This window comes from Octodon degus, unplaced genomic scaffold (genome assembly GCF_000260255.1).
Source record: "Octodon degus isolate 3935 unplaced genomic scaffold, OctDeg1.0 scaffold00026, whole genome shotgun sequence".
NCBI lineage: Eukaryota > Metazoa > Chordata > Mammalia > Rodentia > Octodontidae > Octodon > Octodon degus.
Window position 1 is genome coordinate 1,961,986 of NW_004524602.1, and position 27,743 is coordinate 1,989,728.

The following is a 27,743-nucleotide window of genomic DNA, read 5'->3' on the forward strand; positions in this document are numbered from 1 at the left end:
AGAGAGAGAGAGAGAGAGAGAGAGAGAGAGAGAGAGAGAGAGAGAGAGAGAGAAAGAAAGAGAGATATAGAAGATATAGATCTATGTTTATACATAGGACAGCTTAGATAACTGTACTGCTGATTTCTGCCAATCTACTGAAAGGAGCAGTTAATGCTTAAACTTTTTTTTTTCTCCTTTTTAATTTTTTATAAATTTTGACCAGGATTTCACTGATCTTATCAGACCCAAAAGCTACAACTCATGTTGTATAGGTCCTGCTTTACCTTGGTCTTAACCATCCAGCAGAAAAGTATACTTATAAAGAAGTAAAGCCATGGTGTTATGTTGAGTTGTAGGGGACTCAGGTCAACAATTTCTGATATTGCCAGTGAAGTGGAAGACCCAATACTATTATGGACTATTGAACTCTTTCAGAATATTTTGCTGAGTTTATACACCTATAATATTTAAATGATGGAACTTAACAAAAAAAGGGGATACAGATGAATGTCCATTTTGTATCTGTGTATTCGAAGTGGTTAGGATAGATATATAGTTACATTCTCTTAATGAATGGAGGGATTTGTTCTAATGGTGTTTGTAAATAGGATATCAAGTCCGCATCTTGTATAGCAATTAACTACTAGGAAGAATGTATTCAATGTGTTAATTATTAAAACTGTCCTACCAATTTGGTTTGAAACTGTCCCATTGCTATTTGTTTCTCAATAAAATTATGGAAAAAAAAATTTTTGACCAGTCTTACAGGCTTATAACTGGTAATCTGAACAACTAATTTGAAGACAACAAAATGCAATTTAGTAACCATTGTTGAGTTCCTATCATTTTGTTTAGTGAAATTCTTATCATTTCTAATGCTTTTATGATTACTTTTTTATTCCCTTTTTTAATTTTTTTTTTTTAAAAAAGAGAGATCTGTGGATCCCAGAGATTAGGAGGAAGAGAAGATGAAAGGGTAGAAAACAGAGGGTGGTGGAAACATTCTACACAATACTACAATGGTGGATATAGGTCATTACACATTTGTTCAAATCCACAGAATATAAAAACCAAAAGTTAATCTTAAACTACAGACTGCGTTGGCTTATGATGCATCAAAGTTTATCAACTATAACAATGTAGCAATTTGGTAGAAAATGCTGAGCACAGTGGATGTGCAGGGATTATATGAGAAATGTCTACAACTTCCTCTAAAGTGAACTATTCCCCCGAAAAGTAGAAATCTTCACACCAAACAGATTTAAAAGCCAAGCAGATAAAAAAAAACTCTCTCTGCTCCACTCTGTTCTGGGCCTGAATTCCCAGGTATAGACAGATTCACTGCTAAATTCTACCAAATATTTAAAGAAGAAATCAAACCAGTTCTGGACAATGTATTCCAGAAAACAGAAAAGAAAGAAATACTACCTATGCGTTTTATTTATTTTAACTTTCAGATCTATCTTTCTTTTCTTTCTCACATACAGAACTCTACACACCACATTTCTTGTAACTATAAAGTCACTTGATGTTAGCCAGGTACCTTGATACTGCTAAAACTTTGGTGGCATTAAAATATGACCATTAACCAGTGTGAAATTCATAAAATACTTCCATAGCACAACACATTAAACTTTAGACTCCTGGCAACTAAACCTCATAGGAAAAAGGACAAGACCTGCATTCTTTATGTTCAGAAATATGTATGCACTGGTCCCTATCTGGGAATTGTACACTGGGGCAGGAGGACACTAAACACTGTGATCTAAAAACACATTATGTTGTTATATTAGTGTCACATATTATAGTACCTTTCTCCTAGGTGCCTCATAATTTTAGAACAGCAGGTTTAGCTGATAAATAAAGACACTCAACATTACTTTGTGGAGCTATCCTACTCATTCTATGCATGTACTGTGATTCTGAACACAACGCATTCTTAAAACTTGTCATGATCATTCTTGTCTTTAGACTGGATGATCCACCAACCTTGGACTTAAGTGTTATTTCTTTCCTGGTACTGTTAGCTCCAAAGATGACCTGGACAGCAACTAATGGCTATAGATACTCTACATGCAATTTTTCTTCCATAACATAGAAAATAGTTTATCTCTGTAATTTCATCATTAGGATAAGTTGATACAACTCCTAGGTTCTCATTTCAGTCTTCTCAGGTATGACCAAGAATAGGTGTAGGTGACTAAGAAAATGGACCCGAGCTCATGACAATGTACGCCAAAACTCTCATGATCATGCTGCACGTGAAGATCACAGTGGATGTATGAGCAGCGTGCACAGAAGGGTACCCCAGCTCATGACAGAGGCCGAGGGCAGTGTAGCTCAGGACCGCTGCCTCCTCACCTGGAGAGACCCAGCGAAGCATGGAGCTGCACCTTTGGCCATGGGTGCTGGACCAAATGCATTTTGTGAGATCTACTTTATCCTGCTGCCCAAACAGTATAAAAAAATTAATCAGAACTAGGCCAATGCTAAATTAAATCCCCAAACATAATAAACACAAAAATCACCTATGAGATGTTCCAGTAATGTATGGAAAGAATAACATATCACAACTAAGTATGGTTCATTCTAGAAATACAAATTCAATATTAAAAAATCTATATAACCCATTATACAACAGTTAACTGAAAGAAGAAAATCCATACAATTATATCAATTGATACAGAAAATTTATTTCACAAAATCTTACATCGATCATAATGAAAATGCTCAGGGAGCTAGGACTAAAGGGAATTTCTACTATATGACTCAAGAGCACCTATGAGACAACTTATAATTAACTTTCTATTTAATAAGGAAAAGTCTTTCCCACGCTCTTGTTTCCTCCAAAAAGGAGCAAGACAAGGATGTCTATACTTTCATCACGCATAATCTATATATCCTGAAAGTTCTACATAGTGCAAAAAGGAGAGAAAAATAAATGAGGTACATGAGTTGGAAAAAGATGAAACTGTGCCAATTTGAAGATTGTAGGATACAAGATCAACATGTATTTCTAAACAGGAAATTTCTAAAGATGAAAATACATTAACAGAAACAAAAAAATGTAAAAATGCCTTTCAAATCAACTTCAAAAACAAGCAAAGAGATAAATAAACTCCTAGAAATATAAATCTAAGAATGAAGGTGTCAGAGCTCCTGCCTGCTAACTATAAAGTACTAATTTTTAAAGTCAAATAGTTATGTAAACATGCCTAGTATGTATTATACAAAACAATTAGATGATCCAACATAATAGATGTCAATTTTCCTCAAAATGATCTAAAGGTTTAATACAATCCCATCTAACTCCTGCTTTTCTCACTTAAAAATGTATCAGGAATATTCTTCCTCATCAAAAATCATTTCGCAGCATCATTTGAAATGGCTATACATCCTTACTTTCTGGATTTATGCTCACCCCTTGATGTTCAAGTTATTTGAAATATTTCTACATTTTAAGTAAGGTTTGGAAAATATTCTAATTTAATTGTTTTATATATTCTTAAGATAAATTCTTGACACAGTCATTGCAGTACATTGAACTCTACAGAGACAGTGCTGGGGCAAGTGAGAGCCAGACAGGCACTAGGCGACTCTGCCTCACTAAGGAAAACAAGTAAACATGGGCAAAGGTGATCCTAAGAAGCCAAGAGGCAAAATGTCATCCTATGCATTCTTTGTGCAAACTTGCCGAGAGAGCACGAGAAGAAGCACTCAGGTGCTCCTGTTAACTTCTCAGAGTTTTCTAAGAAGTGCTCAGAGAGGCAGAAGACCATGTCTGCTAAAGAGAAAGGAAAATCTGAAGTCATGGCAAAGGCAGACGTGGCTCATTATGAAAGAGAAATGAAAACTTGTATTCCTCCTAACGGAGAAACAAAAAGTTCAAGGATCCCAAAGAGCCCAAGAGGCCTCCTTCGACCTTCTTATTCTGTTCTGAATATCACTCCAAAATCAAAGGAGAACATCCTGGCTTCTCCATTGGTGATGCTGCAAAGAAACTTGGAGAAATGTGAAAATAATACTGCAGCAGACGACCAGCAGCCATACAAGAGGAAAGCTGCTAAGCTGAAGGAAAAGTGTGAAAAGGGCATCGCTGCCTACCGGGCTAAAAGAAACCTGATGCAGGGAAAAAGGGAGTCATAAAGGCTGAAAAAAGCAAGAAAAAGATGGAAAAGAAGGAAGATGAGGATGAAGGGGATGAGGAGGAAAAAGAACAGGAGGACGAAGAGGAGAAGGATGCAGTTGGTTCTAGTGCAGTTTTTTTTTTTTCTTGTCTATAAAGCATTTAACCCCCTGTACACAACTCACTCATTTTGAAGAAAAAACAACTGAAATGTAAGGCTGTGTAAGATTTGTTTTTAAACTGTACAGTGTCTTTTCTTTGTATAGTTAATTCACTACCAAATGTGTCTTTAGATAGCCCTGTCCTGGTGTATTTTCAATAGTCACTAATCTTGCCTGGTACAGTATGGGGGTTATAAATTGGCACAAAAATTTAAAGCAAATTCTTGTTGGTGGACAACACAAATTAATTATATATAGGAATGGCAGTTTTTTATCTTCAGTCATCTCTGAGGAAGCTTATACAAAATAATTGTTGTTCTGTTAACTGAATTCCACTCCGTAATTGAAAAAAAAAAGTTGCAACTGTTTTATTGACATTCTGAATGTTTCTAAGTAAATATATGTTTTTTATTAGTAAAAAAAAATAAATTCTTGGAAGTAAAATTTTTTATTTAAAGGGTACATGTATTTTCAAAATTTTGATATATTGTCAAAATGCTGTCTAGAAAGATCTTTTTGAAATTTTCACTTAAAACTTACCTTCTGATTATGTCTTTTCCATTGTTTACTATGTATAGCTATTTAGTCTTATTAAATTACTGTTAAATTTATTGGACTATTACGAATTATTGCTTTAAAAGACATCATACCTCTAGGCTGTCCGCTCAGTAAGTGTATGTCATTAAAGAAATCTAACAGAGGAAAAAATACACAAAGCAATAAATGGATGGGCAAGAAAATGGCTAGCAAAATGGGCATGAAGGCACTGGAGCTGTATGGATAATATGCAGTTTTCTATTAAAAAGCTCCTGTTCTAATTATTTTCAGTTTCCTATTGTTCTTTGTGAGCAGTGGCTGCAGACAGGGTTTGTACTTTCTGTATTATTTCTGGAATTAGTTACTGAAAAAATTCAAGCTTTTTTTTTTTTTTTTTTTGGTCAAATTCTCCAAATCCTCAAAACTCATGTATGCTTTGTCTAGTTGTCCATTATGCCTCACTTATGAAGCATAAAATTAAAGGCAACTGATGTTTTCTGCCAGAAAAATCTAAAAATTATTCAGAAACACTTGTGTCTTACTCTGCTCCAGAAATAAAACCACACATTAAATAAGAATAAACTATCAAGCTATGCATTTTTTGCCTTTAACACCACCCACAAAGAATCAGCTTGTATCAATTAGATCCAAAATGTGATTACATTTCAGTAAAGAAAAATTAATTAGCTCTGTTCATTATGAAAGTCAGTTTCAGAAGACCAGCAATGGGCACTGATTGTGCTGCCATTTGTTGTTAGGAATTTTTTTTTGTTGAAACTGTTTCCCTAATTTATTTCTGTGCCTTGCATATATGATTTTACAACATGGCAGCCCACGTATTGCCAGATTCCAGCAAACATTAAGCAAATACACTAACATAGGAGCATATTTCACACAACCACATGTCAGACTAATTTTAGGCCAAGAAAAAGAATAAATGCAACCCATATTTGATTTATATTTGACGAATGCAGATATAAGTTCCTGTTTTGAATGCCTATGTGTTGTTTCCATGGAAACTACATAAACATTTTCTTCATAACATTCAGCCATCTTTATTCTTTATATCTCATTTCTTTTTTTCCACTCTCAGGGGAAAGCCTAATTTATTCCCCAGGAAAAATCAATCAATGATTTTCTTAATCAGAGGTATCTGAGGAGTAGGTAGCACAGTTCTTTTTATAGAAAAGCAGTTTCCACCAACGCTCTTGTTATGTGATAGAAGACTTGGGGAGAATAATAGTACTTGCTTTAAGGAAAGTGAGAGAACAAGTTTCAATAGATAATCCTTCAAAGAGATTAGAGAATGTGCATTAGAAACTCACAGATGGTTGGCGAAGGTGATCACATGCAAGTCCCACCTCTTTTCCATGTGTACAGTATGATGGAGATTTTTTTAAAAAATCCCACAAACCTCTTTCATTCTTATTGTGTTAGCAGTCTTTAAAGAAATCCATGATTTCCTTAGGCAGCAGAAACTACAGAATGGCAAGCAGCTAGAAGCAAGAGAAAGATCATTCATTTTAAGATAGATCAAATAATAGCAAAAATAGAAAATGCTCAATTTGCATTCTTTTTCAGTCATACCCTGGGACTCAACTGGTTTGAAACTCACTAAATTTGGTACCTGATACACTTGATGCACAAATTTTATCCTGGTACTCTGTTCAGTACTCCTGCATGCAAGCTAGAACTTCTTGGTACCAACTACCTTGTGATTCCTTATACTTTCTGGCCAAAATGATGTTTGCTGCTCATCACTTTTAGTACTTGACACACCTTCAGGAAGCAGTGAACAGTGAGCACCAAGGTGGCACTGTTTATTTTTTTTTTCTTGCCTACTAAACAATCTGTGACCTTCTTGGTTTATTCCTAATCTGAAGAATAATCTGTTTTTCAACAATAAATATGATATTGCCTGTAGGATACTTTTATTTGTCCCTCACAATTAAGGAGATTCCTTCTCTTAGTAACTTAGGCTTATTATTATGAATTGTTGTAACAATTGTTGAAAATAATCATATTACATTTTTGTCCTTTTAATTTGTAGAAAGGAAGATGGGATCATGAGGGCTTTAATTTCCTCAGTGGATTAAACCATTGATGAGACTATAATTTGATGACATTACTGGAAGCCGATCAAAATTTAAGAAGGTAAGGCTTTCCTAAAGGATTGGGTCACAAAGGTGTAACCTTGGGAATACACCTCGGTGCTCGGCTCTTCCCTCATTCTCTGCTTCCTGGCTGCCATGCAGCAAGCAGCTTCACTCCACTGCATCCTTCCCTGATGATATTCACCTCAGGTCCGCAGCAAAAGAGGGATCAAGCCATGGACCGAAGACTTGGAAAACATGATCCAAAACAAATCTTTCCTCCTTTGAGTTGATTTATCTCAGATATTTGCTCACAGTGACAAAAAATTAGCGAATACAAAGGGTTAACTTTATTCATCTTTCCAAAAAACGAACTTTTAATTACCCCTTTTTTCCCTACTGGTTTTATTTTCTATTTCAAAGGTTTATGTTCTTAATTAACCCCATCCTTACACTTAATTTAGGATTAGTTTGCTCAATTTTTTCTACTTTAATAAAGTGACACATCTAGTTCTTAAGTTTCTCTCCCTTTTCTAAATAAGGAGCTTCAATAGCATTCCACAAATTTTGGTACATTATTTCACTGTCAATAAGTTAAGAATATTTTATAATTTCCCCTCTGAACTTCCCTTTGACCCATATACCATTTAGAAAATCTTGAGATAGTGTTCTGTTACTGACTGAGCACAATTGCTTTATCCATTCACCTACTGATCGTCATTCAGGTTGTTTCTATCTTTTGGCTACTGTGATTAGCATTGCTGTGAACATTTCTGCACGATATATTTTTGGTGTTATGTTTTTAGTACTTTTAGAACTCTGTAACTGCTATGCCACATGGTCATTCTTTTTTGTTTCTCAGACAGGGTGTTGCTATGTAGTCTAGGCTGGTCTTGAACTCACTATGTAACCTAGGCTGGCCTGGAACTCACTGTGACCCTCTTGCCTCAGCCTCCAAAGTGCTGAGATTTCATGTGTGTGCCATCATGCCCAGCAGTTATTCTATGTTTAACTTTTGAGGAAAGACCAAATCTTTTCACAGTGACTGAAACATTTCACATATTTCCCAGTACAACACACAGTTTCTTATGCATATCCTTACTAACACAGAAAGATGATGGTATTATTTTCCTCCACTGTTCTGTGGCTAGAACAAGAAGAAAGTCACTTTAGAAGTGGTTTTGGAAATTACTGTGTTGTCCATCGTAAGTGCTTTTACAGAGTTCCAGGTTTTTATTGTTTATTGTTTTTTTTTTTTTTTTAAGTGGGTGAACTTAGCTTCTAGAAATAGAAACAAGGGGAAGATATTAGCATTTCTTAAGTTCTCAATCACTTGGATGTTTAGTGATATTTCAAGTGATTGTAATACACTTAAGACTTTTATTGCTAATTATATTTGGTATCATGAATCAAAAGGTAAAAATGTGTTCCCCAAATCCTAATTAATCTTCTTCACAACTACTACAAGTCATGTTCTTACCTCTTCTTCCATCATCCCTTACGCTAGCGCCTGACCATAGTTGAAGCAATTTCTTAAAAGATAAACAAAAAACCTAGTGTAAATAAACATGATTTTAGGGGTTACCTTTTGTTTTCATAGGAAAACTCTTGAGAAGCCAGAAGTGGTGGCATATGCCTATAATCCCAGCACCTCTGGGGGCTGACACAAAAGAACTGTAAGTTCAAGGCCAGCTTGGGCCACTTGGCAAGACACTGTCTCAAAATAAAATATAAAAATGGTTGGGTACACACCTCAGTTACTTGGCACATGAGTCAAGTAATCTCAGCACTGCCGCAGCAGCTGAGCATTCAGATTCAATTGCAATGTTCATATTTTGTGATAAATAACTGGGTTTTTGGTTGTAGTATGGGGACTTGGTTGCTATCACTGCTTTATAGCATTAACACCTTCTGGCAACTCAAGCATGGATGAAGAATTTTTACCACATTATACATTCATTTCTTGATCATTTACTCAGAGAATATGCCTGCTGCATTTTTTTTTTCTGCAAAAATCTAATGCTGGAGTAAATGCAAGCCCACAGAAACAATTTTTTTCTTTTTTCAATAAGCGTTTTAAAAACACATTTGAAAAACTAAAGAATGATGGAATCATAGTCTTCTAAATCATATTCTTCTAAGATTGGCTTAACAAGACAGTAGTACATTGAGGACCAAGAACAGAGCCACAACAAAACAGTATATCTCCACTAATGATGTGAGAATGTCAGTGATTCTTCTATGGTATATTTTTTAAAAAATAAAAACATTCATTTTCTGACTTATTAACATTTTTAATAATGAAGGTCAAACACAAAGAACCTAATATTCACCATCTTAACTATCAACTGTTTCATGATTATACATATATTACTTTGTGCAGTCATCACTACTATACCCAAAGCATTCTCATCTTGTAAAGGTGAAAAGCCATACCTTTTAATAACTCTCATCATTCCTTCCTCTCAGCCTCTGGCAACCACCATCCCACTTTCCATCTCTGTCATTTTCAATATTCTAAATACAGTATAATTAGAATCATACAGTATTTGTCTTTTTGTGACTGGTGTATTTCAACAACAGTAATGTCCTCATAGTCCATCCCTGTGAGCATATTTTAGATTTCTTTTCCTTTTGAGCTGAATTTTATCATCTGTCTGTCTGTCTGTCTGTCTGTCTGTCTATCTGTCTATCTGTCTATCTGTCTATCCATCCATCCAACCATTCATCCATCCAATTTATTCATTCATCCATCAATGGACACTAAGGTTATGTCTCCATTGTAGCTACTGTGAATAATGCTATGAATTTGGATATACAAATATTTAAGACCCTTACTTCAATTCTTTAGAGTATATATCCACAGGTAGATTTGCTGCACCATAGGGTAATGCTATTTTTAACTTCTGGAGCAACTTCCATATTATCTTCCACAGCTAGTATTCCATTCTACAGTCCCACCAGTAGTGTACAAGTGTTCCAATTTCCCCACATCCTCACAAACACTAATTTTAGTTTTATTAATAGTAGCCATCCTAATTGGTCTCAGGTGGGATCACCATATACTTATGACTTATTTTTTTTAAAGAAACAAACTAGTTTTGTTTTGTTACTACTTGGGGCTCAGGACCTCCAGCTTGCCAGACAGGTACCACCACTTCTCTGAGCTATACCCTCATTTTCCCCAATATAATTTTGATTTTCATTTTCCTAATGGCATGAGCACTTTTTATGTGATTATATATGTACATATCTTCTTTGGAAAATATTCAACTCATTTGCATTTTAAAAATTGGATTGTATGCTTTTGTTACTGAGTTTTAGGGTTCCCTATATAATTTGAACATTAATCATATATCAGATGTATGAGATACAGATTTTTCTCTCACTTCTCTTATTTTCTCTATTGATAGTCTTTTGAACAAAAATTTTAAAAATTTTTCATGAAGCCTAATTTGTCTGTTTTGTTATTCATGCCTTTGTTGTTGTATCTAAGAAATCACTGTCAGATATGTCATGAATCTTTTGTCCCAAATATTCTGCTTGTTTTTATTCATTAAGCAATTTATTAGATGATTTCTGTGAAATACACGTAGATTTTCTTTGAAATAAGCATATAAAACTCTAACATATCATTATAGTTTTCATTGGTATACAATCCAAAAGTAAAAGAATTTAAAACAAACTGGCCTTATTTTACAAGAAAAGCAGTATTGTACAAAACTAATTTCATTGCTTGAACCTGATTGGTTGCATAAAACACAGTTTTCCTGGAAGACAGGGTGACATACAAGGCCAAGAGGGCAGAACCATCAAACTATACACTAGCCTGTGTTTGACTATTTCAATTACACTTTCTACTCTTACAGACACAGAAAGTCCTTTTTTTTTTTTTGGACAAACATGCACATCCTTGTAATACAATGGGAAAGACAACAAACATTATTTTAACTCTTGGGTTTTTTAAAACTTTTTATAGCACAGCATCCACGTTTTTCTTTCTTTTCCTTCACAGTCTGGAGTACATCTGACTCATTAAATTCTCCAATTTGATTGCTAGGGCCATGTTTCCTTTAATCCTCAATTTTCCTGACAGGAATGCCATTGCTGGTTTTAGTTTCCCTGAAAACATTTTGACAAAATCGTTACTAGACCTACTCATCACCACATCTGCCCAGTTAGGGGGCTCCTGTGATCAACATTCCTGCCCTTGCTTTTCAGATCAAGAAACCACGTGACACCATTGTCACCTGACAGTTCAAACCGACAGATGGCTTGTGTAGCTTTTACAACATCACCACTGAGAGCATCCTTAATAATTCTAAATATTTCTTCCACAGGTCCAGAGAGTGACTTTGCCTATGGCTGCAATTTCTCTTTTTTAATTCTGGGGCAGCACCCTGTGACCCCATTTCTTCATAACTCATCTGGATGTTCGTCTAAGAAAAAATCTGTTAACAGAGGATGGCCTGGCTTAATTGCACAGAAAAATCATAATTGCATTTTTAAAAAATAAAAAAATTTTATTCCTTCTTTGAAGATATTTTCATCAATAACAAAGTTGCCAGTAAAGTTTTTTAAAAATGGAATATGAAGTATCAGCAATTATCTCAACTTTTTGACGTTGGCTTTCAATACCTAATCCTCCCAGCATGTCCACAGCAGTAGTGTGTACAGCTGTTTTAGGCCATAAGGCATTGAGTGCAATTTCACTTTTAAATTCTTCAGCCATTTCCAGCACACACATAGACGTACCATACTTAGCAATGGTATAAGCAGTGTTGTTTGAACCACACTGAATTTAAATTCAGTGGTGGGCTGAGATTAAGGATAAGAGCAATTTTACTTTTTCAAAAAAGGAACACATGCTTTAGATGTCACATAGATGCCTCTCGTGTTCATATTCATCATCAAATCCCCCTTCTTTGTAGGTGTTTCCATTGTGTTGACCGAGGAAATAGCAATGGCATTGTTCACCAAAATGTCAATTCCTCCAAATTTCTCCACTGCTTTCTCCACTGCACTGCTGATTTCCTGTTCAAGGCCTTTCCTCCAGCAGTTTCAGTCTCCTCAGCAGCAGTATAGATGGTGCCTGGAAGTTTGGGGTGTGACTGGCAGGTCCTTGCAGCAATGACAATATTTGCTCCACCCTTTGCAGCTTTCAATGCAATTGCTTTGCCAATGCCACGGCTTGTACCAGTGATGAAAATCACATATCCTGCTAGCCTCCCAGTGTTTGGGGCATCACGACTTCTCCGGATCACAGGACCGAGGGACAACTGCAGCAGTGACAGCAGCGGCTGAGGGAAGGCTAAGTATTCTTTTAAAAGTTTTACAAGTAGGTCTTGATCCAGTGTGGTAAGACTTTGTTTATGGGATTAGGTAAGGGTTCAACTTCAATCTAGGCATGTAGATATCCATTTTCTGGCACTCATCATCGAAAAGACTGTCCTTTCTCTCACTGAATAGTATTGGCACCCTTGTCCAAAAAAAAAAAAAAAAAAAAAAATCATTTCACAAACCAGGCATGGTAGCCCATACCTGTAATCCCTGCACTTGGGAGGCTGAGGCAGGAGAATCGCCACAAGTTTGTGGCCAGCCCGGGCTACATAATGAGTTCAAGGCCAGCCTCCTGAACTACAGAGTGAACCCTGTCTCCAAAACAAAAACAAAAATATCACTTTGCCAAATAAGTGAGGGGCCAATTCTATGCTATTTCATTAATTTGTCTTTGTGCCTATAACATAGTCTTGATTATTTTATCTTTGGAGTCCTTTTTTGTTTTTTGTTTTTTTGTACTGGGAATTGAACTCAGAATCTTGCGCTTGCCAGGCAGGTGGATTGTGCCACTGAGCTATATCCCTAGCCCTGGAGTCTGTTTTGAAATTAAGAGGTATGACTTTTCAAGTATTATTTCTTTTTTCAAGACTTTTTGTCTATTCGAAGTTTCTTGAAATTCCATATAAATAGAGATTTATTTTCCTATTTCTGCAAAAGAGGCAGGATTTTGAGAGGTACTGCACTGAATTGGCAGGTCATTTTTGGTAGTATTGACATTTTAATGATTTTAAAGTCTTCTAATCCATGAACACAGAATGTGTTTCCATTTACTTATGACCCATAAGATTTCAGCATCACTCTATAGTTTTCATTGCACAAGTCTTTCTCTTTTTGGTTATCTTAATTCCTGGTAATTTATAACATCTTAACTTGAATAATTACAAAACACTGCTCCTTCATAGTTCAGTCACCATCTTTTTTGAATGTTAATTCTACAAAATTTTATCTTTAGAAACTTAGTGTCTCAAAATACAAGCTAATAATTATTTTAAGTAAATCAGTCTCTTAACTCACAAGAGAAAATATAATATAAAGAGAAAATATAATATAAACTATATTAAATATAATATAAAACAAAATATAAACTTATAATTTAGATTAAGACTCTAAAAAAGTCACTATTCTCTTAAATCATGCAGAAAAAGTAAAATACTAGCTTTTATAATCATCATGTAATCATTTATTTTTGTTTAGATATTCCTTTATAGGTCTTTGACTTATGGCCAATGGTAAAAGCTTGTTCCCTAGGATGACCTCATTGAGAGTTTCTGCGAACTTTTATTAGGGAAGGCCTCACGGGAGGTCCTTAGGAGGGTGCACTCACAGACAATGGTGGGACTAGGGTTTGAGATGCGACCATTCCCTCAATACACTCTCCTTTGATCTGCTACCCTCACCAGAAGCCCAAACCAACACGGCCACCTGAAGCTCCAAATCTATAAACCAAAATTGTTAAGGAGCTTGTGTCAAATATTTTGTTATAATAGCAAACTGTTCACTAATATGACTGTGAAAATCAGATTCCAATCCTTTTCCAGAGTTTGCTGTTTTATTTTAATTATGGTAAGCTAACTGTGCAAATAGCAGCCTGAAATGTAAATGTCAGGTCTTCAACAGTCTTTTTGAGCCTGCACTTTTCCCTAGGCATACATAGTTACTTTCTAATGTTCCCCATAGATGCAGTTAATTCCGAATATCTTAGTCTTACATACTTGGATTACAAAACAGAGGAAACAATAATAAACCGGGGGAAGGAAAGAGGGCTGTTCTCACTTCAGCTGGAGAGGGAGGGGTTGAAACAATGAGAGGCTATTTGCCTCTTTTTGTCTTTTGGGACGCGTGTTTTGAGAAGCACTAATCAGCAGTCAGCTCTCTGAAATCTGCAGCAGAGGGTGCTTTGTACCCACCCAGCAAACTGCAAGCTGCTGCAAGAACATTCACATGGCTGCCTGCCATGGTGGATGTATAGCTGCTACTATGCCGAAAGCTGAAACAAACCAAATTCAACCATATTTTACTTCCCTAATTTCCTGCCTAGATATTGCAAACCTTCACCAGACTTTAGAGTGCCAAAATTATTTTATCAGGTACACTCTGCTAGAATGTTTACTGCCTAGATACTGAGTCAGATTACTGGTGTTCCTGACATGGGAGATTAGGGCTTGGCAAAGCTAGCTGGGGAAGTAGGCTTGACCTGTTAATTACATGATCCTAGAACAAATGCATAGAGTAGTGCCCCAAGCCCTGCATGTGGACTTCTTGGAAGGGTTTACAACAGGGCCTCCTACATCTGATATTAGCCTGAGGATTGGGATCCCAGCACCGCCTCTCACGATTCCTGTGCAAAGGCTCTCCCAAATTTCCTCCCAAGATCTGTACAGTATAAAAGGACACAGATACTAAGAAGAGTTTGCTGTCAGGGCTTTCCTCACTATAGCCTGCTCTGCCTACTCCAGGGTGTAGTTTTTATCTTCCTTTTCCTCTTTTACTTAGCCCAAGCTCATTCTGCAGAGCCAATTTTTCCTTTATTCTTCAGCTTTTACTTTTTCCAAATAAACTTAGCTACTGCTTTTTGTTCATTTTGCTCAATTCCAATTCTTTGAGACAAAAAGAACTTAATTCCAGCAAAGGCAGAGCAACACTAAACCTGGTAATGTTTAATCACTGGCCACTATTTGAAGGACCTACCAGATAGCATTCCTACTCTTCCACATTCCAATGATCAGCCCTTCCCAGGGTCTTTGCAGACAAATTTCAATGCCGAAGTTGCTTTTCTTTTATTGTACTACAGCTTGGATCTTAAACATTCCCCAAGGGCCAGTGTTAAAGGCTCAGCTCTCAGCCTGATGCTGAGGAGTGGGCAACTTTAAGAGGCCAATTTTAAGGGCTAATGGGATCTCTAGACACTAGGCCACTTCCTTGAGAGGATGTTAGGACCTTGACACCTCCCTTCTCTTTCATCTCTCTCTGGCTTCCAGACCAGCATGAGCTTGTCTCATCATGTCTTCCCCAGCGTAATGTGTGCTGGCCATAAGCCATACTCAACGGTGCCAATGTAACATAGACTAAAATGTCCAAAGCTAGTAGCCAACAGAAACCTTTCTTTTTAAAAGTTGGTATCTTGGATATTTTGTTATGGTAGAAATTTAACACAGAGATTGTGCTTTGGTATCATATCTACTTCATTTCTAACAAGCCCCAGGTTATGAACATTCTCTTCCTATGCTTACTTCTGAAAGTTCTATATATTTGCTACTTAAGCCTATGATCCATTTTTAGTTAATTTTTGTATAAGGTGTGAGACTTTTACTGAGGTTATTTTTTCCCCTATACATATCCAAATGTGCCTGGACCATCTGTTACACAGACATTCTCCACTGAATTGCCTTTATACTTTTGTAAAATTCAAACAGCTGGTTAATACTCATGTGGAGCTGTTTTTAGGCTGTCTGTCTGTCTATTCATTTACTTAAGTTTTTTTAAACAGGTTCTTGCTACACAGTGCAGCTGGCTTCAAACTCATGGCAATCCTCCTACCTCAGCTTCACTGTGCACAAGCACAACCAGCTAATCTATCGATTTATATATCTGTTCTACTGTCCTTGCCAGTCTGGATTACTGTAGCTATAATATGTCTTCTCAATAAGTACAGTGATTCCTTCTGTTATTCAACTCTTTCAAAATGGTTTTAGCTATTCTACATCCCTTGCCTGTCCACCTAAATTTTAGAATAATCATATATTATAAACATATTTTAGATGTTTTATGTTGAATCTTAATGCATTATTATGCTGAATTTTGGTACTAAGTTTTATTATACTTATTTTCTATAATTACTATAATAAGTATCTATTTGAAAGTAACTGTATATAAATTGAACAGAAAATATATGCTAATAAAATTAACTGTCTCTGAATTTACTACCATTTTAATTTTTAATGGCAGTGTAATCTTCTAAGATTGAAAAGCACTGAAGAATCTTCTGAGTATAAAGAGAAAAGAAAGGCAAGTAAAATTTCAAGGAGAAACAGATTAGTATAAAGCTCAGTTTCATGATGTTTTTTTTTTTTTTTTCTCCCCTGTACTTCCCCACCACCACCCCCGCCCTCCCGGAACTAGGGACTGAACTCAGACCCTTGCACTTGCCAGGCAAGCACTTATTCTACTGAGCCATCTCCCTGGCCCCTCCCCTGTACTTCTTATCCTTCTTTCTTCTAGGCCTTTATCTTAACTAAAATGAGGGAACAAACTAACATCATCTTGAAGTAATTTAACTTTACTGTGGTAGATTAAATTACTTTTCTCCAAAGCCAAATTAGTTTAAAGTTTTATGATAGTATCTTTCCTTTTTATATTATATAATAACACATTAAGAGCATAATCAAAACAATCAGAAATTGACCACATAAAGTTGATGCTACAGAAAAATATAATATGTTTAGTGACGCAAAATCTGTTTCTTCTATCTCAAGGAAGCATAATTTTACAAAGCTTCAGTAAGACTGCTGCTAATAATAACACTTCCTGATTTATAACAAGATAAGGAAGAAACAACTTCAATGTGATCTGTTAAGTCTTTAAGTGGAATAAAATTCTGATTAAGAGCTGATTAATTAAGAGCTGATTAAAATTCTGATTAAGAACTGATTAAGAACTCAGCCTATGGAGTAAGATAGTCCTAACTGTACCACTAAGTGGCTACTTGATTTGGGCAACTAAATTCTTTAAGAATAAGTCTCCTCATGTATGTAAAATGAAATTTTTTCATAATAGAACTATACCACATAGAATTGTGCGGTTAAAGATGAAGCACATAAATCGGCACAAAATGAGTATTTACGAATATTGACAATATGGTGTATTTGGTAGGTGATAAGATTGTGAGGGTAGAGTCCTCATGAAAGAGTTTAGTGCCTTTAAAAAAGAAACTAAAGAAAACAAGTTTTCCCTTTATGCCCTATGAGAACACAGTAAAATGAATCCCTTATAAGCTAGGAAGCAGCCCGCCTCAGACACTAAATCTGCCAGTGCCCTGATCTTGAACCTCCCAGACTCCAAAACTGTGAGAAATAGATTACTGTCATTATTAAGCCACTGAGTTTAACATACTTTTATTAAGGCAGCCTAAATGGACTAAGACAACATATTAAAAGCTAATCTTGATGCCTGGCATATGGTAAGCCCTCCATACATACTAATTACTATTATTATACACTCAGTTGGGTCTGGGGAATTTACACATAGGCTTCTCTATGTACAGGACAGATAATATAAAGGATGTTTTAAAAGGGCTGGCCAAATAGCTCAGCGGATTAGGCGCAGGGACTGGGGATTTAATCCCCTGGCCTGCTGTGCTGGCCCCATCGCTGGGGCATGGTCTGAGGTGTTGATTGAGATTGGGCATTGATTGAGACTAAGCATGGTGGCACACGCCTATAATCCCAGCTCTTGGGAGGCTATAAACAGGCGGATTGCTACGAGTCCAATCTAGTAGTGAGACCCTGAACACCCTGTAGACCCTTCCTTAAAATACACACACACACACACACACACACACACACACACAAAGAAGGATGTTTTAAAGGCCTATCAAGCTTTATGAGCTTATGATTCTAGACAAATAGGATTTGATTGAAGTGGTCCTTTTTCCTGTAATACACTCCCCCATAAAAATGGTCATTGGGGACTGGCCAGATAGCTCAGCAGATTAAAGCACCTGCTTAGGCAGATGCAGGGACCCAGGGTTTGATCCCTGACCTACGTGCCAACCTGCCCCCGGGGCTTGTTGAGACAGGTGACTGAGACTGGGCATGGTGGTGCATGCCTATAATCCCAGTGCGTGGGAGGTTGAAAACAGGAGAATCACTAGGAGTTCAATCCATGTGTAAGACCCTTTAGACCCTGTACTAAATACATAAATAATAAAATACATTTTAAAAAATGGCCATACTTTACAGCTAACAAAATGAACTTAAAACAGGGTGTCTGATTTAACCTTGGCATTACATAGGTAGGATGACATCCTTTAAAGTTTAGTTACTATGAACTGACCATATTAGTACATGTAATTGAAATTCTAAATTTCTACTTAGGCAAGTTAGAAATTTTGCAAATTTCACAACTAAAATCTGTAAAGCTAAAGAGGTAAAGCTGTAATGTAATGTCCTTTATAATATTATCACTCAAGGGCTGGGCGATAGCTCAGCAGTCTAAGCACCTGTCTCACAGTGCAAGTACCACATGCCGTGCCCCGCCCTGGGCACCATGCCTGCCACGGAAATCAGGCACAGTGATGCACACCTGTAATCCCAGCACTCCAGAGACTGAGACAGCAGGATCACTGTGGTAGTTGATACACTGTGTCTTCATGTCTGAAGCTTGGCTGGATCAGCTCCACATTTGGGGCTTTGGTCCTCCCATGAAGGATAGGGAGGGCCTACCCTGGGTCACGATTGGTTCCACCCCAGATTAACTCTGCACAAAAAGTGTACATAAAGGAATTAAAAAAGGCTTTGCTGCTGGCCCGCCCACTTCCTTGGAGAAGTCTGGATCTTCGTTGCACCACTTTGCAGCTGTGCCACTTCAGAAGAGCTACTTTGGAGGAGCTCAAATCTTTCGCAGTCAGTGTAGAAGTAATAAACAGAGGCTTTATAGATGCTGCAGCTGCTGCTCCTCCTCTGCTCTTCATTGTTTTCTGCTGCCATAAACTGCTGTCCTTTGCCTTAGAGCCAGTGGAGTACAGACTATACCTCCACAAACTGTGAGCTAAATAATCCTTTCCTTCCTTCGAGTGTCAGATATTTGTCCTAGTAATGAGTAAAAAGTAACCAAGACAATCACCAAGAGTCCAAACTGCATAGCAAAATCTTGTACCAAATAAGTAAATAAGATTAAAAATTATGGCTCAAAACAAATTCTGTAGATTTTTTTTTTTTTTTTTATTTTGTATTTAGGACAGTGTTTATAGGGTCCCACTATGTAGATCCAACTCATAGTGATTGCCCGTTTTTAGCATCCCAAGTGCTGGGATTATAGGTGTGTGAAACCATGCCCAGTCTCAATCACCCTCTCAGCATGCCCCGGGGGCAGGGCTGGAAAGGCTCTCCAGGGATCAAACCTGGCCACTGCACTCTGCCTAAGCAGGTACTTAACCCACTGAAATATCTGGCTGGCCCCAAAAATGTGGATATTAATGATTATAAAAACAGTATGATACTATCTGTGGGTTTCAATGATCCCATCCACAGCAACCAAACATCACTGGTAAATGGATTTAAATAGAATTAGGAATTTTATGAAGTGTTTTAAAGACATCACAGTATAAAAATGTGGTGATACTGCTTTCAGTTTGGTAATGGAGCAAATTATATAAAATTAAAAAGTTGCAATTAAATGGGTAAGCAAGTAATTAATGGAAAAGGCAGGGAATTTGGTCACTTTCTGGCATGGCACGCTGGGGATCAAACCTGGTCCCCGTGACTGCCTAAGCAGGCTCTTTAATCTGCTGACTGTCCCTGGTCATTTTCGACATATTATTACCCTGAATAAGTGAACACTGAACACCTTCATTTCTTTTGCATTTCAAAAGTTGCTTCCTTGAGCTTTAGAACACCTTTTATAATGACAGAGCACCAGAAAGAAGTTAATTAATTATTTTTTAAATTTTTTTAATGAATTTAGGACAGGGTCTGCAGGGTCTGACTACATAGACTGGTCTCTAGTAATCCTGTTTACAGCCTCCCGAGTGCCAGGATTATAGGCACATGCCACCACACCCTGTCTCAATAGTGCTCTCAGGGTGCCCCAGGGGCAGGGCCTGCAAGGCAAGCCAGGGATCGAACCCCGGCTGCTCACTCTGCAGAAACTGGTGTTCTAATCCGCTAAGCTACCTGGCTGGCCCTTAAATAAGAAACACCTTTAAAAAGCGATGAATGGGGCTACATGACTATCAATGACAAGATCTCAGAAAAGTTTTCACTATGCTGCATGTAGAAGTGTAGCCTACAAATGGAGAACTTTTTAAAAATCACTGTTGAGATATTTTTATCATGGTTAATGGTAGCATGGGGAAAAGTAATTAGAATATTCATCTTTCAGAACATGATTTATCCATGACTACACTCATGGACTTGAATCATTTCCTTCAAAGAGATCCAGTATTTCTTAGATTCATCAAGACTACCACCAGTTAATTCAATTCGAGCGTCTTTCTACATCTACATTTCACAGTAGGGCACTAGTTTTAGTCACTCTTACCCACTCACTACTAATACACAGTGACTCAAGCACACAAATGATTATTCTTAAAAATCAAATTAATAACATCCTGTGAATATAATTGCCCACTGGGATACTAGTAAGAATTTATAAATTTTCAATCTTTGCAAAACATACACTGAAATAAGTTTAGCCTAAGATTAAAGAAGTCTGATAACATTAAATCTCTATATAATTGCATCCCATTATACTTGAAATCTAACTGTTCTTACAACTTAACATAAAAAAAAACTTATAGTCATTTCAAATTTCTTTCTCTGGATTTTTTTTTTTTTTTCCTTTTGTGACTCTCAATTCTATAAGGTGATTTTTTTTTTTTTTTAGATGGAGAGGGGCAAAAGAGAAAATAAAGGCAAAATAAAAATAACAAGCCAGATATAAAAGAAGAAAAAGAGACCAGACATCAAGGAAAAAACAATAACCAACATGAAATAAAGCTTAAACAAGAACTAAAAACTTCCATATATATGAAAATAATGACTACTTATTCTGCATAGTTCTGTGAAAGACAAAAATATTTAGTGAAAGATAGACTTAGACATGTACTAATATATATCCCATTCTTTCTCAAATAAGTTTATGTTTTCAAATTAAAAAGCTGGAAGGGGGCAATTCTTTTGAACAAATATTAAGGATGAAAGTAAAGCCTGATAATGCTAAAATACAAAATTATAAACTTTAGCGACAGTTTGGCACTAGTAAACATTTCAATCCTTTCAAGTCACATAACACTTCAGGCAGAAACATAACATGATAGATTTCTAGTTACTATTTAAATTTAAAGCAGTTCATCCATTTCAATAACAAAGCAGGTGCTAGCAACTACTGCTACATTCTCTGAAAATTTTAAAGTGCTCTGGATCTTTTCAAGTTGAATGTCCTTTTTTCCTTCCCTCTCATTCCTTAACTTACATTCTGAAGACAGTAATGTTTACTGCAAGACAAAAAATTTATTAAAAATAGAGCTAAACTGGAGAGTAAACTAGTTTCAAGTATCTTGCATAGCTTCATTTTCTTTTGGATATACCTAATTTACCATCTCAACAGCTGTAACTGATATAATTCATTTAAGAAGCAAGATACTGCTTAGGCAGACACATGGAACCTCACACTGAGAACCAGGTCACTTGCAAGAATCCCAAGAGCAGTGTTGCTCTGACATTCTCTAAGACGTCATTTGGTTGTGCTTGTGGACTTATTTTGCTAGAAGAGTATGGATATTACTTGATTGAGAAATCATTAATCTGTACTTCTCCTTAGTAAAAATACAAAAAGCTACAAAGGCCAACTTTGATCTAGTCCCTGGAAATAAGAAAGTAGTTCCCTCAAATGCAAGTACTTCACTAGCCCTACCTGGCAGTTTTAGTTTAGGCTCAAGTATAAAATATAGAATATTTAAGGGTGGGTGAGATATCTCAGCAGACTAAGCACGTGCTTAGGCAAGTGCAGGGACTGGGGTTTTGATCCCCTGCACCACATGCCTTGCCGGCCCTGCCCCCAGGAGCACTGAGCCAGCCACTGAGACTGGGCGTGGTGACACACACCTGTAATCCCATTGCTGGGGAGGCTGAAAACAGGAGGATCACTATGAATCTGAGTTGTGTAGTGAGACCCTGTACCAAATACATTAAAAATATATATAATTTTTACCCCAAACTAATACTGTCTTCAAAATTAACTCAATAGTCAATTTGTTTTCTCTATGATACCAAATAGAACATAAATCCAAGAATTAGTAGAAAATTAAAGGTAATTATTTTAAAATAATTCCTGGTTGTGTTTACATGTCAAAGAATTAAATCCTTCAATAAATTTTAAGACAACAGAACAGTACTTTTAAAGTCAAAAGTTTATAAGGCATATTATCAAACAATATCTAAAATCAACATGTATGGGCTGTTCATGATGAAAAAAAAACACTATAAAGTTGGTTTAATTCCAGGGATTCAAGGATGGTTCAATATACACAAATCAACAAATGTAATACAGGACATAAATCAATGCAATCCTCATCAAACTATCAATGTTTTCAGGGCACATGCCTAACATTCCAGCACTCTGAGAGGCTGAGGCAGGAGGACTGCAAACTCAAGATCAGCCTGGGGACTTGGCCACATCCTGCCCAATAAAAATAAAGAGCTGAGGACACAGCTCAGTGTAAAGGCCCAGGGTCAATACCCAGTACTACAAAAAACATAAACAATGTTATTGTTCACACAACTAGAAAAAACAAGCCTGAAATTAATATGGAAGAACAAAGAATCTGAATAGCCAAAGCAAACCTGAGCAAAATGCAATGCGTAAGGCATTACAATACTTGATTTCAAAATATAGTGCAGAGTCACAGTAAATAAAAATATCATGGTTTTGACATAAAAACAGACACATAAACCAATGGAACAGAACAGAGGCCCCACAGAAAACAAAAAACAAACCAACAAAAAAATCTCACACATTGACAGCTAATTGATTCTTGTCACAGATGCCAAAAACATGCTGAAGAAAAACAGCCTCCTGAACAAATGGTGCTATGAAAGCTGGGTATCCATATGTAGGACACTTAAACTAGGCTCCTGTCTCTCCCCTGTCCAAAAATCAACTCCAAATAGATATAAGATGTTAAACTAAGACAAGAAATTAAAACTATTTGAAAAAAGTGTAAGAGAAACACTTCAAGATAATGGCACAAGCAGCAGCTTCCTGAATTGAACTTCAACAGCTTAAGAGATGAAAACAATACTTGACATCAAATTAAAAAGCCTTTGTATAGCAAAGGAAATAATCAACAGAGTAGAAAGACATCCTATAGAATGAGAGAAAATCTCTGCCAACTATCTAACTGACAGAGGATAAGTACCCAGAATATATAAAGAACTCAAACCACTTAACAAAGGAGTAATCCAATCAAAATGTACAAATGATCCCAACAACACTTCTCAAAGGAAGTAGAAACAGCCTTCTTGTTGCTTATGCTGTCTTCCACCATCTGAACTGTTGTCCCTCTGTGATGTGCCACCTTGCATTGGAACCAGCTGAGTATGGATTGAAACCTCCACAAACTGAGAGCTAAATGTATCTTTCCCCCTTTAGGGGGAAAAAAAAAAGTAGAAACAGCCAACCAACAACTACATGAAAAAAAAAAATGTTCAATAACATTAGGCATTAAGGAAATTCAAAACAAAAGTACACTGAAATTCCATCTTTATCTCAGTCTGAATGGCTATTAACAAAAACAAGCCAAAAACAAAAACAAAACAAAAACCCAAAACAAAAAAAAAACTTCTGAAACGGAGGTTGCAGAAAAACAGTATGGATGCTCCTCAACAAAACTAAAAGTACAGCTACCATATGACCCTGTTGTTCTGGGAATATATCTGAGAGAAGTGAAGTTTGCAGATCAAAAACATAGCTTCATGCCTATGTTTATTGTGGCACCATTCTCAATAGCTAAGAGATGGATGGATTCAGCCTATGTACCCATCAAATGATGAAAGGATAATGAACATCACACACACACACACACACACACACAATATTAGTCAACCATAAATGAGTGAAATCCTGTCAGTTGTACAAAAATGGATAGGACTGGAGCCTATCTGTCAAGTATAAAAGCCAGATACATAAGACAAGTATCACATGGTTCCTTGCACATGTTAAAAATTAAAATGACCTGAAAGTAGAGGAGGTAGGGACCTAGAGGTGGGACAGAAAGGGAGGAGAAGAGAAGGCAGAAGGGAAGGTGAGTAGGATCTAGTCACAATACATGCCTATGGGTAAACACTGCAGTGAAACCCACTCATTTGCACAACTAGTGTGTATTATATCATAAGCTATTAGATAAAAAATGTAACTTACTCCAATGTTATTTTTACTGTGAACAAGAAAAAAATGATTATATGGATATACAAATATTAGTAACCTAGAAAAGTACACAGTGAGATAAGATAATTTCCAAGGACAGATGTTTGGCTACTGGCAAGACTGAAGATCCAGATTTTTTTACTATCTCTTAATATGTATTTGATTTCACTGAATATTTTATCCTTGGACTTACAGATGTTCCATTATAATACATCCTTTGAAAGATCATTGAAAAACATACCAGGCAAAGAGATACAAGGAGTATTTAACTAAATTTTCATATTTTAAATAGCATATGATTCACGGACAAGATATTACTGGATCTTACCTTCTTGTCCAGTCTGAAAAATCTTTGACTTTTAATTGGAGATTTATTCCATTTATATTATCCACTTATGTTTAATATAACTACTGAAATAACTGTTGAAAAATACCATTTTGGTTTTTCATATTTGTTTTTCTTTTGTTTTATTTCTTTCTCCATTTTCTGTCTTAATTTCAGTTATTTTTTTATTTTAAAGAGAATAAAAGAAATAACATTAAAAATGATACAGAATTTCAAAACAATGATAGGAATTCAACAATGGCTGTTATAATGCATATTGTTATCTTGAAAGAAGTTGCTCAGATTACCAGATATAAGCATGAAAACTTGGGCAAAATTTTTTTTTAAAGTTAAACATTAGTTGTTCCTTTCAATAAACCAATGCATATTAGTAATACAATTAGTTATCTTGCGTATTTTTTTTCCTTCTTTCCCTCTTCCCCTTATTCCAGGTGTTTTTTTCTTTTGAGGAGTTTCTTTCCCTTTCAAAGTATCTACTGTACTTCTCTAATTTCATTTACTCTTTAACTTTCTTACACCATGTAGACAATATAATGGTTATATGTGCAGGTTGGATTTATTTGACTTATGAGTATAATCTCTACTTGCATCCATTTACCTATAAAAGTCTAAGATTTTCTTTACAGCTGAGTAATATTCCATTGTATAAAAATACCATATCTTTTTTATCCATTTTTCAGTTGATGGGCATTTGGGTTGTTTCCAAGTTTTAGTTACACACTGCACTGCTGTGAACATGTGTGTATATCACTGTGGTATGACGCTTTCAGTCGAAAAATACCCACAGAGGAATAGCTGGGTTGAATACGACCTAATCCTAGCTTTCAGAATCTCTACACTGATTTCCACAGCAGTTGTACCACTCTACACTCCCGCCAACAGTGCAGAAGGGTTCCCTTCTCCCCACTGCCTCACCACCATTTGTTATTGGTTAATTTCTACATGAATTCTATTCTTTCTGGGGTGAAATGGAATTTCAGTGTTGCTGTAATCTGCATTTTTTGAATGACTAAAGATGTTGAACATCTTTTCATATTTGCCATTTGTATTTCCTCATGTGAGAAGTACGTAGTCATCTTAGATGTCCATTTTTGAACTGGGCCTTTGAATCAGGGGAGGGCCTGATTTTTTCTTCAATTTTTTAAATGTTGTAGGTAGAAATCTTTTGTTTGAGTGACAGTTGGCTAAATTTTTTTCCCAATTCAGGGGTTTTGTTTTTACTGTGTTGGCAATTTCTTTTCATGCGCAAAAACTTTTCAATAAGATGAGATCCCAGTTGTTGACTATTTGAAGTATTTCATGCGGATTGATTTTAGTTTGTGATCTCTCTGCCTAACCCTATGTCTTCAAGATTTCCACCTATTTTCTCCTCCAGTAGATTTAGTATTTTTAATATTTAGGTCTTTGATCCATTTTGACTTTAGTTTAGTGCATGGTGATAGACATGGGTCTAATTTTAGTTTTTGGCATGTGGAAAGCCAGTTTTTCCAGAACCACTTATTAAAGACACTATGTTTCTTCCAGTGAACATGTTTGGCCCCTCTGTAAAACACAAAGTGGCTGAGTATGTTTATAGTTTTGTCTGCATAACTAATCTGTTCCATTGATCCTTAGGTCTGTTTTTGGTTTGTTTGTTGTTTTTTTTTTTGTTGTTGTTGTTTTTTTCCAACACCATACTGATTTCATCACAATAGCTTTACAGTGTAATTACAGTGTAATTTCAAATCAGGCATCACAACTTTGCCTTTGTTGGCCAGGATTGCTTTTGCTATTCTAGGTACCTCTGGCTCCAGATGAATTTTAGGAATATTTCCTTTAGATCTGTGAGGTATACTAATGTTATTCTGATCGGGATTGCACTGAATCTGAATGACAGTCTGGGAAGTATGGCCATTCTCCCAATGTTGGTCCTTTCTTTCTATCAACAAGGAATATCTTACCATTTTCTGAAATTCTCTTTAATCTTTCTCCACAGGACTATAAATTTCACTGTACAGATTTTTACTTCCTTTGTTAGATTGATTTCTAAGTATTTCATTGTTTTGGATGCTATTGTGAAGAGTACAATTTTCCTAATTACTGCAAGTTTGTTGTTTGTGTGTAGGAATACTACTGAGTTTTGAATATTGACATTTATCTAGTTATGTTACTGAATTTGGTTATTAAGTTTAGAAATCTGTTGGTGGAGTTTTTGGAATGTTCTACATGCAGGATCATGTCATCTGTGCATAATGAGAATTTAATTTCTTTTCCTATCCTAATTCTTTTTATTTCTCTCTCTTGTATAATCCCTCTGGCTAATGTTTTCCAAACTACATTGAAAAGGAGTGCTGACAGTGGAAATCCTCATCTTGTTCCTGATTTTAAAGTGAAAGCTTTCACTTTTTGTCCATTTTGTATGATACTGGTTACTGGTTTGTCATAGATGGCTTTTATCAGGTTGAGGTAAAACCCAGCTATTCTGATTTTCGGTAGGACTTTTATCATGAATGAGTGTTGGACTTTATCACAAGTTTTTTCTGTATCTATTGAGATGATCACATGACTTTTGTCATTGGATGTGTTGTTAAATTTATTGACATATACCATTACTGCATTCCTGGGACGAATCCCACTTGGTCATGATGTATAATCTTCTTGATGATTTCCTGCATTCTGTTTGCTAGTATTTTAGTGAGGATTTTTGTATCTATATTCATCATAGAGATTGGCCTATAGTTTTCTTTTTTGGTTGGACCTTTCTAAAATCTTGTAGAATTTAGCTGTGAACCCATTAGGATCTTATCTATGCTGAACGTTTTTAATTATACTTTCAATTTCATTGACTGATACTGGGTTATTCAAGATTTTCATACCTTGGTTCAGTTTTGGTAATTCATATGGTTCTAAGAATCTGTCCATTTCAAAAGGAAAGCAGGATCTCAAGGACTAACTAACCAAGACAGGGAAAGAAGAAAAACTAGCAAACATGATTAAGTCAAGCCATACAGTTATATGTAAAAGATGGGCAAGGCAAT

General features: G+C 36.1%; 1 protein-coding gene and 2 pseudogenes across 1 annotated transcript in view; 1 reads left to right on the forward strand and 2 right to left on the reverse strand.

The window, feature by feature from the left end:
- Peak1 (pseudopodium enriched atypical kinase 1) overlaps window positions 1-27,743 on the reverse strand; it is a 324,699-nt gene that overhangs the window by 148,859 nt on the left and 148,097 nt on the right. The gene's annotated exons all lie outside the window — the stretch shown is intronic.
- On the forward strand, window positions 3,608-6,910 carry LOC101584510 (annotated as a pseudogene).
- LOC101584898 lies at window positions 10,868-14,195 on the reverse strand (annotated as a pseudogene).